This window comes from Penaeus japonicus, unplaced genomic scaffold (genome assembly GCF_977035675.1).
Source record: "Penaeus japonicus unplaced genomic scaffold, GWHDUDI00000001_assembly GWHDUDI00000006, whole genome shotgun sequence".
Lineage (NCBI taxonomy): Eukaryota > Metazoa > Arthropoda > Malacostraca > Decapoda > Penaeidae > Penaeus > Penaeus japonicus.
The window spans coordinates 3,253,151-3,263,150 of NW_028234408.1; the positions used below are offsets into that span (position 1 = coordinate 3,253,151).

General features: G+C 35.1%; 2 protein-coding genes across 6 annotated transcripts in view; one reads left to right on the plus strand and one right to left on the minus strand.

Annotated features, from left to right (window-relative positions):
- The window catches only part of LOC122247331 (uncharacterized), a 50,292-nt gene extending 47,405 nt beyond the window's left edge, over nt 1–2,887 (minus strand). Inside the window, exon 1 of the mRNA XM_086537573.1 lies at nt 2,854–2,887. The gene's annotated coding sequence lies outside the window, so the exon portion shown is untranslated. The remainder of the gene's footprint in view (nt 1–2,853) is intronic.
- LOC147471635 (uncharacterized) overlaps nt 1–10,000 on the plus strand; it is a 669,089-nt gene that overhangs the window by 349,711 nt on the left and 309,378 nt on the right. The gene's annotated exons all lie outside the window — the stretch shown is intronic.

Consider the following 10,000-nt stretch of genomic DNA (forward strand, 5'->3'; position numbering starts at 1 on the left):
AAGAAATTATGTGATTTAATGTTGTGTAGTGTCTTAGTGAATTGATTTGATTTTTTTCTATGCTGTGTTCCAGTTGTTTGTGATCAAAATATAGCACAGACACACACACACACATACACACACACACACACACACGCACGCACACACACGCACACACACACACACAAACCCAAGCAGTACAGTAGCTCTCATATTCTTTAATTATTATAGAAGACCCATATAGAATCATTCCCGTTTAGAATCATTCCAGGATTCCAACTCACTGTCTCGCCTTCCTATTCCCATAAATTATCCTTTGATCCCCATCTTGCAAATGTTTTTCCCTGTTCTTTTCGCGTATTCTTGAATCGTTGAACCTTTTCGTGCAACCAAGCACAAGACACTTTGCATATCTCTCTCTCGATAGCGAATATTCAGTTGCATGCAATATCTCATAGACAGTCCGTATCCTCACAACCTTATTCTTTGAGTATTAGCTTCAAAATGTTATTCTTTGGGTACTGTTATTACTCTTATTCAAAAGTCTTCTATTCTACTCGTATTCTTTAGCATCGGGTTCAAAATTTTATTTTTTTTACATCTGTTTTCTTCTGTTCTTCAACACCATTTTTATATATTTTTTTTTTATCGATGGTCGATTTCTCGGCTTAACTAGTTTGCCGAAACACGAATTCCTTAAGTAAACATGACCTGATGATGGTGAATCTTCTTTAAATTCATGTAAATTCTTTTATTACCTGTTAAATTGTGGCATCGTAAGCGACGGGCACTGACTGGGTACGCTCAGGAGTGATAGAAAGTTGATCGTGCTTGTAAACTTGAACTCTGATGATTGTGTGGGTAAAAGTTTTACCAGCTGGACAGATCGAACTTTTGTTTTCGTGTGACAGTCAGTGAAAGTGAGTGAGAATGAGAGTGAAAGTGAGTGAAAGCGAGAGTGAGTGTGAGAGTGAGTGTGAGTGTGAGAGGGAGAGGGAGAGTGAGTGTGAGAGTGAGTGTGAGTGTGAGAGTGAGAGTGAGTGTGAGTTTGAGAGTGAGTGTGAGAGGGAGAGGGAGAGGAAGAGGGAGAGGGAGAGTGAGAATGAGAGTGAAAGTGAGAGTGAGGGTGAGTGTGAGTGTGAGAGGGAGAGGGAGAGGGAGAGGGAGAGGGAGAGGGAGAGGGAGAGGAAGAGGAAGAGGGAGAGCGAGAATGAGAGTGAAAGTGAGTGAAAGCGAGAAAGAGGGTGAGAGTGAGGGTGAGTGTGAGTGTGAGAGGGAGAGGGAGAGGAAGAGGGAGAGGGAGAGGGAGAGTGTGAGAGAGTGTGAGTGTGAGTGTGAGAGTGAGTGTGAGAGTGTGAGTGAGTGTGAGAGTGAGAGTGAAAGTGAGAGTGAGGTTGAGAGTGATTGTGAGTGTGAGAGAGTGTAAGTGTGAGTGTGAGAGAGTGTGAGTGTGAGTGTGTGAGCGTGAGTGTGAGTGTGAGAGAGTGTGAGAGTGAGAGTGAGTGTGAGAGTGTGAGTGTGAGAGTGAGTGTGAGTGAGAGTGAGTGTGAGTATGAGAGTGAGTGTGAGTGTGAGAGTGAGTGTGTGAAAGTGAGAGTGAGAATGAGTGTGAGTGTGAGAGTGAGTGTGTGAAAGTGAGAGTGAGAGTGAGAGTGAGTGTGAGTGTGAGAGTGAGTGTGAGTGTGATTATCAGATACATACCCATACATAATCGCTTACGTTCGTCGTTATAGTGCGAATGTCCGCTTCGTTAAGCCGCATTTTTGTTGTAAAATCGATCAAGCCGATAAGACGGTAAAACTCAAGCCTGGTTGGCTTTTCATAAAAAAAAACTTGTTCAACTATGGCTTGTGACGTCATACGTGTGTAAAAGTCTTTAGAACACAATACGACTTTATGTTATCTCATCTCTACTTTATGATAGACCATTTGAAAGTACTAAAAAAAAATAATTAAATAAATAAGTAGTGCGTACATCTGCAACCCCTTAACAATATCTACCTATTGCCTACATGTTCGTTTTGCAATCTTAACGAATGTCTAGTACAAAATAAAGTGTGCCATAAATACAGCATCAATTCTAATGATAACCAACTAATATTAGTCCTCTGTTTTCCAAAAGAGAATTGAAATAAATTCGAAAGGCCTGAGACACATCAAGGCAGCCATTTTGTTTATTTACACGTGACGTCACGGCTCAAGATTTAACACGACTAAAAATATTCTCAATTTTGATCGTACTCTAACAACGTATATATGATAATCACACTCCAACTCACACTCTCACTCACTCACTCACTTTCACTTACATCCCAGACTCAAGATAGAATATTTAGGCTCTCATTAATCATCAGATCGGATGTAACCTTTGGCCACACAAATATGAAAGTCTACTTACTGGCTCGGTCAACTTTCTAACGCAGCAATCTATCATATACGCACGTGCTTTCAAACACGTATGTATCACTTATATGATAATTCACCGGCTTGGAAATACGGAAAGAATAGCCTTTTAAGTAACGAAGGAAACGTTATGATTTGATAAAGAAAGAAAGAAAGAAAGAAAGAAAAAAAAAAAAAAAAACATAGTTCATATGAATATTCCTCAGACCTCATATATATATTTTTTCTCTTTTTCCCCCCGTCAAACTCCTAACCTTAAACTAAACGTACTTCAAAATCTATTAAAAAATATAGTATTCTCTCGCCAGTGTGCCCGCTATATGGTTATTTCGTAATATTTATTTCGGTAATTTACGAGAATGAATCTATTGGCTACGCTATAAAAAAAAAAAAAAAAAAAAAAAAAATGATGATAATAATAAAAATAATAATGATAATGATAATAATAATAATGTGCAGACTAATACATACCTTATTGCAATCCTGATTATGCAGAGTAATATCCCAATGAACCAATCACTAACACCGCCCACATCTCACTGATTACATTTGCGGAAACATTAAAAAGAATATATAAATATTGGGTTCGAATCCTTGCCTGACTCAAAAAAAGAAAGAATAGATAAATAATTAAAAAAAATCATAACTCATAACAGAAAGAAAAAAAAAAAGTGAAAGATAAATAAAAAATATCATAAAATGGGTTCTTCTAAGCCTTTTCATGGAATATATTAATAAATATATTGCTGTTAATGCAGTTGTGCAAATAGCTGCATGCTAACGTTCGGACATGATGACTGATTGTCACTTTATATCATATTTCTGTAGATTTATCGTTATACTTTGTGGAGCTTATTTAATGTAATAATTAATAACCGTTATTTTTCCTCAATCACCCGTGTTAACCTCGTTTCATTATTAACCACACATATTTTCTTAAGAAGTTCGCATCTATTATCCCTCATCCAGACACATTTCTATCAAATGAAATACATCTAGAATGAAGTACAATTTCTTAAACGATATTATTTTGGTTCTATATATTTCCTTATTGTATGATGTCAAGTGTCGAGATATCGAAGTCTACCTATTAACAAATTTCGTTTTCTTCTTATTCTGTATCCGAATAGAAAACGCGCTCAATTGAAGCTTGATAGGACACTGCTCTTTGCAACAGTCGTTTTCATACTCTAATGTTATACGTACATACATACATACATACATACATACATACATACATACATACATACATAGATGCATACATACATACATACATATATACATACATATATACATACATACATACATATATGTATATACATATATACATATGTATATTTATGTAAATATATGTATATATATATAAATATATATATATGTGTATATATATATATATATATATATATATATATATATATATATAGAGAGAGAGAGAGAGAGAGAGAGAGAGAGAGAGAGAGAGAGAGAGAGAAAGGGATAAAGAGAGAGAAAGAGAAAGAGAGAAAGAGAGAGATAAAAAGAGCGAGAGCGAGAAATAGATAGATAAATAGATAGATATAGATAGATGGGCTGATATCCAGTGACTGAACAACACTTTAATCAATTACATTTCTTTTCATAACATGTTTGTTTACATATTTCATAAACTAAATCCTCTGGGAGAGATAAAGGTATCATTACGTACCAAATATCACAAAAAGGAAGGGGAAAGAAAGATTTTTTTTTATCGACGACCGTGTTTTTGAAATAGGTAACAGTTCAAAAACGCCATGTAAAAGTGTGAAACCCGAAGATCGTAATAAGAAGGCGTAATTAGAGGACGTAATTAGAAAACGAGGTCGAAGTTGCTTCAAATAGTTGAAGATCTTATGATTTTGATAATGATAATAACAATGAGTGTAATATCAATAATAATGATAATGATAATAATAATAATGATAATAATAATAGTAATTATAGTAATTATAATAATGGTAATGATAATAACAATTAGTATAATATCAGTGATAATAATGATAATAATAATAATAATAGTAGTAGAAATGATAGTAATCATAATTGTGATAATAATGACAATTATAATAGCAATGAGTATAATATCAATAATAGTAATAATCATAATAATAATAATAATGATAATAATAATTATTATAATAATGATGATGATGATGATACTACTACTACTACTACTAATAGTAATAATAATAACTATTATTATAATAATGATAATGATAATAATAATGGTAATGATGAAAAAGAAATCATGATAACATAAATGATGACAATAATTATTGTCACCAATTATGATAACATTCTTGTTTGCTTTCACTTGTTCTTGCTATTCTTTGTGTTGCTTTTGTTAATGTTATCACCATTGTTAGTGTTGCTATCATTATTGTTATTATTGATAATGATAGTGATATCATAATTGTTATTATTACTGTTATTTTCATGTTATTATTATTATTATCCTCATTGTTTTTATTATCATTATAATTATCATCACTATCATTATTGTTATCATTTTATTATCATTATTGTTATTATTATTTCATTAATATCATCAACATCACCATCATTATTATTACTGTTATTATTATTGTTTTTCTTATTATTATTATTATTGTTATTATTGTTGTTTTATTGTTATCATTATTATCATTATTGTTAACATTATCATAGTTATTTTCATTATCGTTGTCATCGCTAATGCTATTATTATCATTATTTGCATTATTGTTATTATTATCATCTTCCTTATTACTGTTACTGATATTATCATTATCATCATTATTGTTATTATCATCATCACCATTATTACTATCATTATTATTATCATTATGACCATTATTACAATCATTATTATTATCATTATGACCATTATCACTATTTTCATCATCATAATCATTACTATCACTATTACAACCATCTTAATCTTCATCATCATCTTCAGCATCATTATCATCATTATCTTTATCATTATCATCATCATTATTATCTTCAGCATCATTATCATCATAATCATCACTATCACTATTACAATCATCATTATCATCATCATCTTCAGCATCATTATCATCATCATCATTATCATGTTGCTATCATTATACTCCTACCACGTTGCCTTGTCCAAGCGAGAGATGACGTATGCAAATGAGATATTTCCACCGCGTCACGAATGACCAAGAAAAGTCCGTATTTTTTTGTGCAAAGTTCGGTGCATATAAACAATGGGCATTAAATCTATTGTAGGCAAATGTGGAATCACGGAGGTGACATGAAATATATCACAGCTGTTTAAATTAGTTGACGAGGCAACAAACAAACAAATGTACGAAGGCAAAAAATAATAAGAAATAAGAAAAAGAATAGTAAATAAAAATTGAAAAAGAGAATGATGATAAAATTATAGGGATTTTGATTGATTTTTCGTTCATCTCTTTTCTCGAGATCTTTCATTATCATTATTGTTATCATTAATCTCTCTTACTTTTATTTTCTCTCTCTCTCTCTCCCTCTCTCACATGATCCTCTCCCTCCCGCCTCCCACCTACCCTCCCTTCCACTCTCTATCCCTCTCACTTTATTCCTCCCTCTCTCTCTCCCTCCCTTCCTCTATCACTCCCTCCCGCCTCCCAACCACCCTCCCCCTCCTTCCTTCCCTCCCTCAATCCCTCTCTACCCCTCCCTCCTTCCTCCTCTCTCTCCCTCCTTCCTCCCCCTCTCTCTCCCTCTCATCAATTTCCAAACTCATCAGTTTCAGAAGAGAAGCTCCAATGCATGGCGTCATCCACGTGTTTCTTTCATATCTAATCGATACGCGAATCTGCATAGAATTCCCCCCCGAAGACTCGCTTTTGTTTACGATCAAAGGAAGTTGCACACACGAGTCGTCGAGTGATTATGTGTCACTACCTTGCAAACTCTTTGTAGCTCGTTTGATCCGCTGACTTCGCTTTTTGGGGGGGGTGGGGGGGGGTTTGTTCTGTCGATAATCTCTTTCTCTTTTGGTTATATATATATATATTTTTTTCTCTATGTCGTTCTTTTGTTTTATATCTCCTTCGTAAGCACACTCGTTTTTTGTTATCTTTCGAGCACGTGTTTGTTTGTTTTTTTCTTTCTCTCTCTCTCCCTCTCTTTAGCTCTCTCTCTCTCTCTCATTCTCTATGACTCACTCATTCGGTGCATCGTCTGTGTATCTTCCTCTTCTCCTTCCACTTCTTGAAAATATTTTTCTTCTACGTTATGACTATCGTGCACACACACATGTGTGTATGTGTAGGTATATATATATATATATATATATATATATATATATATATATGTGTGTGTGTGTGTGTGTGTGTGTGTGTGTGTGTGTGCGTGTGTGTGTGTGTATAAATATATATATATTCATATATATGTATATACATATTTACTTTGATCCCTATTTTTTCTCGGTTTGCTATCTCTATCTTGATTTTATCTTCGAGGTTGCGTATTTCCTTTCACAAAGTGTGCGTGAAAAAGTGAGAGTAGGAGAGGGAGGGAGGGAGGGAAGGAAGGAGGGAGGGAGGGAGGGAGGGAGGGAGGGAGGGAGGGAGGGAGGGAGGGAGGGAGGGAGAGAGAGAGAGAGAGCGAAAGAGAGAGTAAAGAGAGAGTAAAGAGAAAGAGAAAAGTAAACAGAAAGAGAAGATAGAGAGAGAAAGAGAAAAAGAAACAGAAAGAGAAGATAGAGAGAGAAATAGAAAAAGACAGAGGAAGCGAAAGAGAAAGAGAAAAAGACATAGAAAGAGAAAGAAGCAGTGGGCAAGGTCAAAAGAAAAAGGCCTCGTAATCTATTCCAACATGCCTATTTTTTATCCGAATCTTCTATACGCATGTACATCACTCAGTTCTTAACAAACAAACAAAAACGTAAAAAAAGAGAAGTAGCGATCGATAATGAGATTAGAAGAAAAAAAAAACATGAAGTAGAGAAGGAGTGAAAAGGAAGAGGAGAAGAAGAAGGCAGAGGAAAAAACATGAAGAAGAGGAGAAGAAGAAGGAAGAGGAAAAAACATGAAGAAGAGGAGTGAAAAGGAAGAGGAGAAGAAGGAAGAGGAAAAACATGAAGAAGAGGAGGAGTGAAAAGGAAGAGGAGAAGAAGGAAGAGGAAAAAACATGAAGAAGAGGAGGAGTGAAAAGGAAGAGGAAAAAACATGAAGAAGAGGAGGAGTGAGAAGGAAGAGGAGAAGAAGGAAGAAGAAAAAACATGAAGAAGAGGAGTGAAAATGAAGAGGAGAAGAAGAAGGAAGAGGAAAAAACATGAAGAAGAGGAGGAGTGAAAAGGAAGAGGAGAAGAAGAAGGAAGAGGAAAAAACATGAAGAAGAGTGAAAAGGAAGAGGAGAAGAAGAAGGCAGAGGAAAAAACATGAAGAAGAGGAGAAGAAGAAGGAAGAGGAAAAAACATGAAGAAGAGGAGTGAAAAGGAAGAGGAGAAGAAGGAAGAGGAAAAACATGAAGAAGAGGAGGAGTGAAAAGGAAGAGGAGAAGAAGGAAGAGGAAAAAACATGAAGAAGAGGAGGAGTGAAAAGGAAGAGGAAAAAACATGAAGAAGAGGAGGAGTGAGAAGGAAGAGGAGAAGAAGGAAGAAGAAAAAACATGAAGAAGAGGAGTGAAAATGAAGAGGAGAAGAAGAAGGAAGAGGAAAAAACATGAAGAAGAGGAGGAGTGAAAAGGAAGAGGAGAAGAAGAAGGAAGAGGAAAAAACATGAAGAAGAGTGAAAAGGAAGAGGAGAAAAAGAAGGAAGAGGAAAAACATGAAAAAGAGGAGTGAAAAGGAAGAGGAGAAGAAGGAAGAGGAAAAAAAACATGAAGAAGAGGAGGAGTGAAAAGGAAGAGGAGAAGAAGAAGGAAGAGGAAAAAAGATGAAGAAGAGGAGGAGTGACAAGGAAGAGGAGAAGAAGGAAGAGGAAAAAAAACATGAAGAAGAGGAGGAGTGAAAGGAAGAAGAAAAAAACATGAAGAAGAGGAGTGAAAAGGAAGGGGAGAAGAAGGAAGAGGAATAAATATGAAGATGAGAAGGTGTGAAAAGGAAGAGGAGAAGAAGGAAGAGGAAAAAACATAAAGAAGAGGAGGACGGAAAAGGAGAAAGAGAAGGAGAGGAAGAAGAGGAGGAGGAAGATGAGGAGGAGGAAAAAGAAGAAGAAGAGGAACAAGGAGAAGAAGGAGAAAGAGAAAGGGAGGAGAGAAAGGAGGAGGAGGAGGAAAAATAGAAGAGGAAGAAGGAAGAGGAGGAGGAGGAGGAGAAGGAGAGGAAGAAGGAAGAGGAGGGGAAGGAGACGGAGGAAGAAGAAAAAGAGGGAAAAGGAAGAGGAGGAGGAGGAGAGGGAGAGGGAGTGAGAAAAGGAGGAAGAGGAGGAGGAGACAAAGAGGAAGAAGAAGGATGAAAAAATAGGAGAGAGAGACAGGAGGGAGAGAGAGAAGAGAAAGAGAAATAATAAAACCAACACACTTAAAAAAAAAGAACAAAAGCATACCAAAATAACAAGAAAAGAAAACTAAAAAAAAAAAAAAAAAAAAAAAAAAACATAAAACAAAAGAAATAGACAAACAAACAAACAGACAAACATGTCCCTCCGTTGACATGGCCTCGTACTGACGCTCGCGACCTTGCAATCCCCCTCCTCCCCCTACCCCCCTTCCCCCCCCTCCCACATCACCCCCCCCCCCCCCCCCCCCCCCCTACACACGCCGCTTAGACCACCTGCTTCGTGGTGCCGAGGAGGTGGTTGTCGAGGTGTCACTCAAAGGACACGTTGGACTTATTGTATTTTCTTTTGATTTACGTGACTATTGTTGTTGTTGTTGTCATTGTTGTTGTTGTTTTCTATGCTGTTATTTTTATTGTTTTTATTGTTATCATTACTGTTATTATTATTATCATTATCATCATTTTTATTATTATCATTATTATTATTATTATCATCATCATTATCATTTTTATTATTATTATTATCATTATTATTATTATCATCATTATTATTATTATTATCATCATTTCCATCTCAAGGTGAAGACAACTAAAACTTTCTCCTAGTTTTTTTTTCATACCAGACAACCATGCAATATTGCATAGTAATAGGGATAGAGCTTCAGGTTTTCTTACGTTGATTTATATGATGATGATATAAAAAATTATTAAATCCATACCCAGATAATCACTTATCTTTTTTACATTGAGGATTACAGATACAATTTTGGGCACTTCGTGTTTTACTTATATGTACTTTTACAAGCATTTTTTTTTACTTACTTATATTTTTGTTATATTCATACACAAGAAATTCATAATTGCGCCTTTGTGTTTAGTTGCGTCATTCACTTAACGTCTTAAAAAAAAAGAAAGAGAGAGAAAAAGACAGTGACGTGTGTACAAAGATGAAATGCAACACAGCACAAAAGGGATAATGAATTGTGAGATTTCGAGTAACGTTAAAAATCCTTATAGACTGATGAGGAATCTGGTCTTTACTCGAAACGTCACGATTTTGTGTTCCTCTTTCATCACGTTTTACTTCTTATATATATATATATATATATATATATATATATATATATATATATAATATATATATATATATATATATGTGTT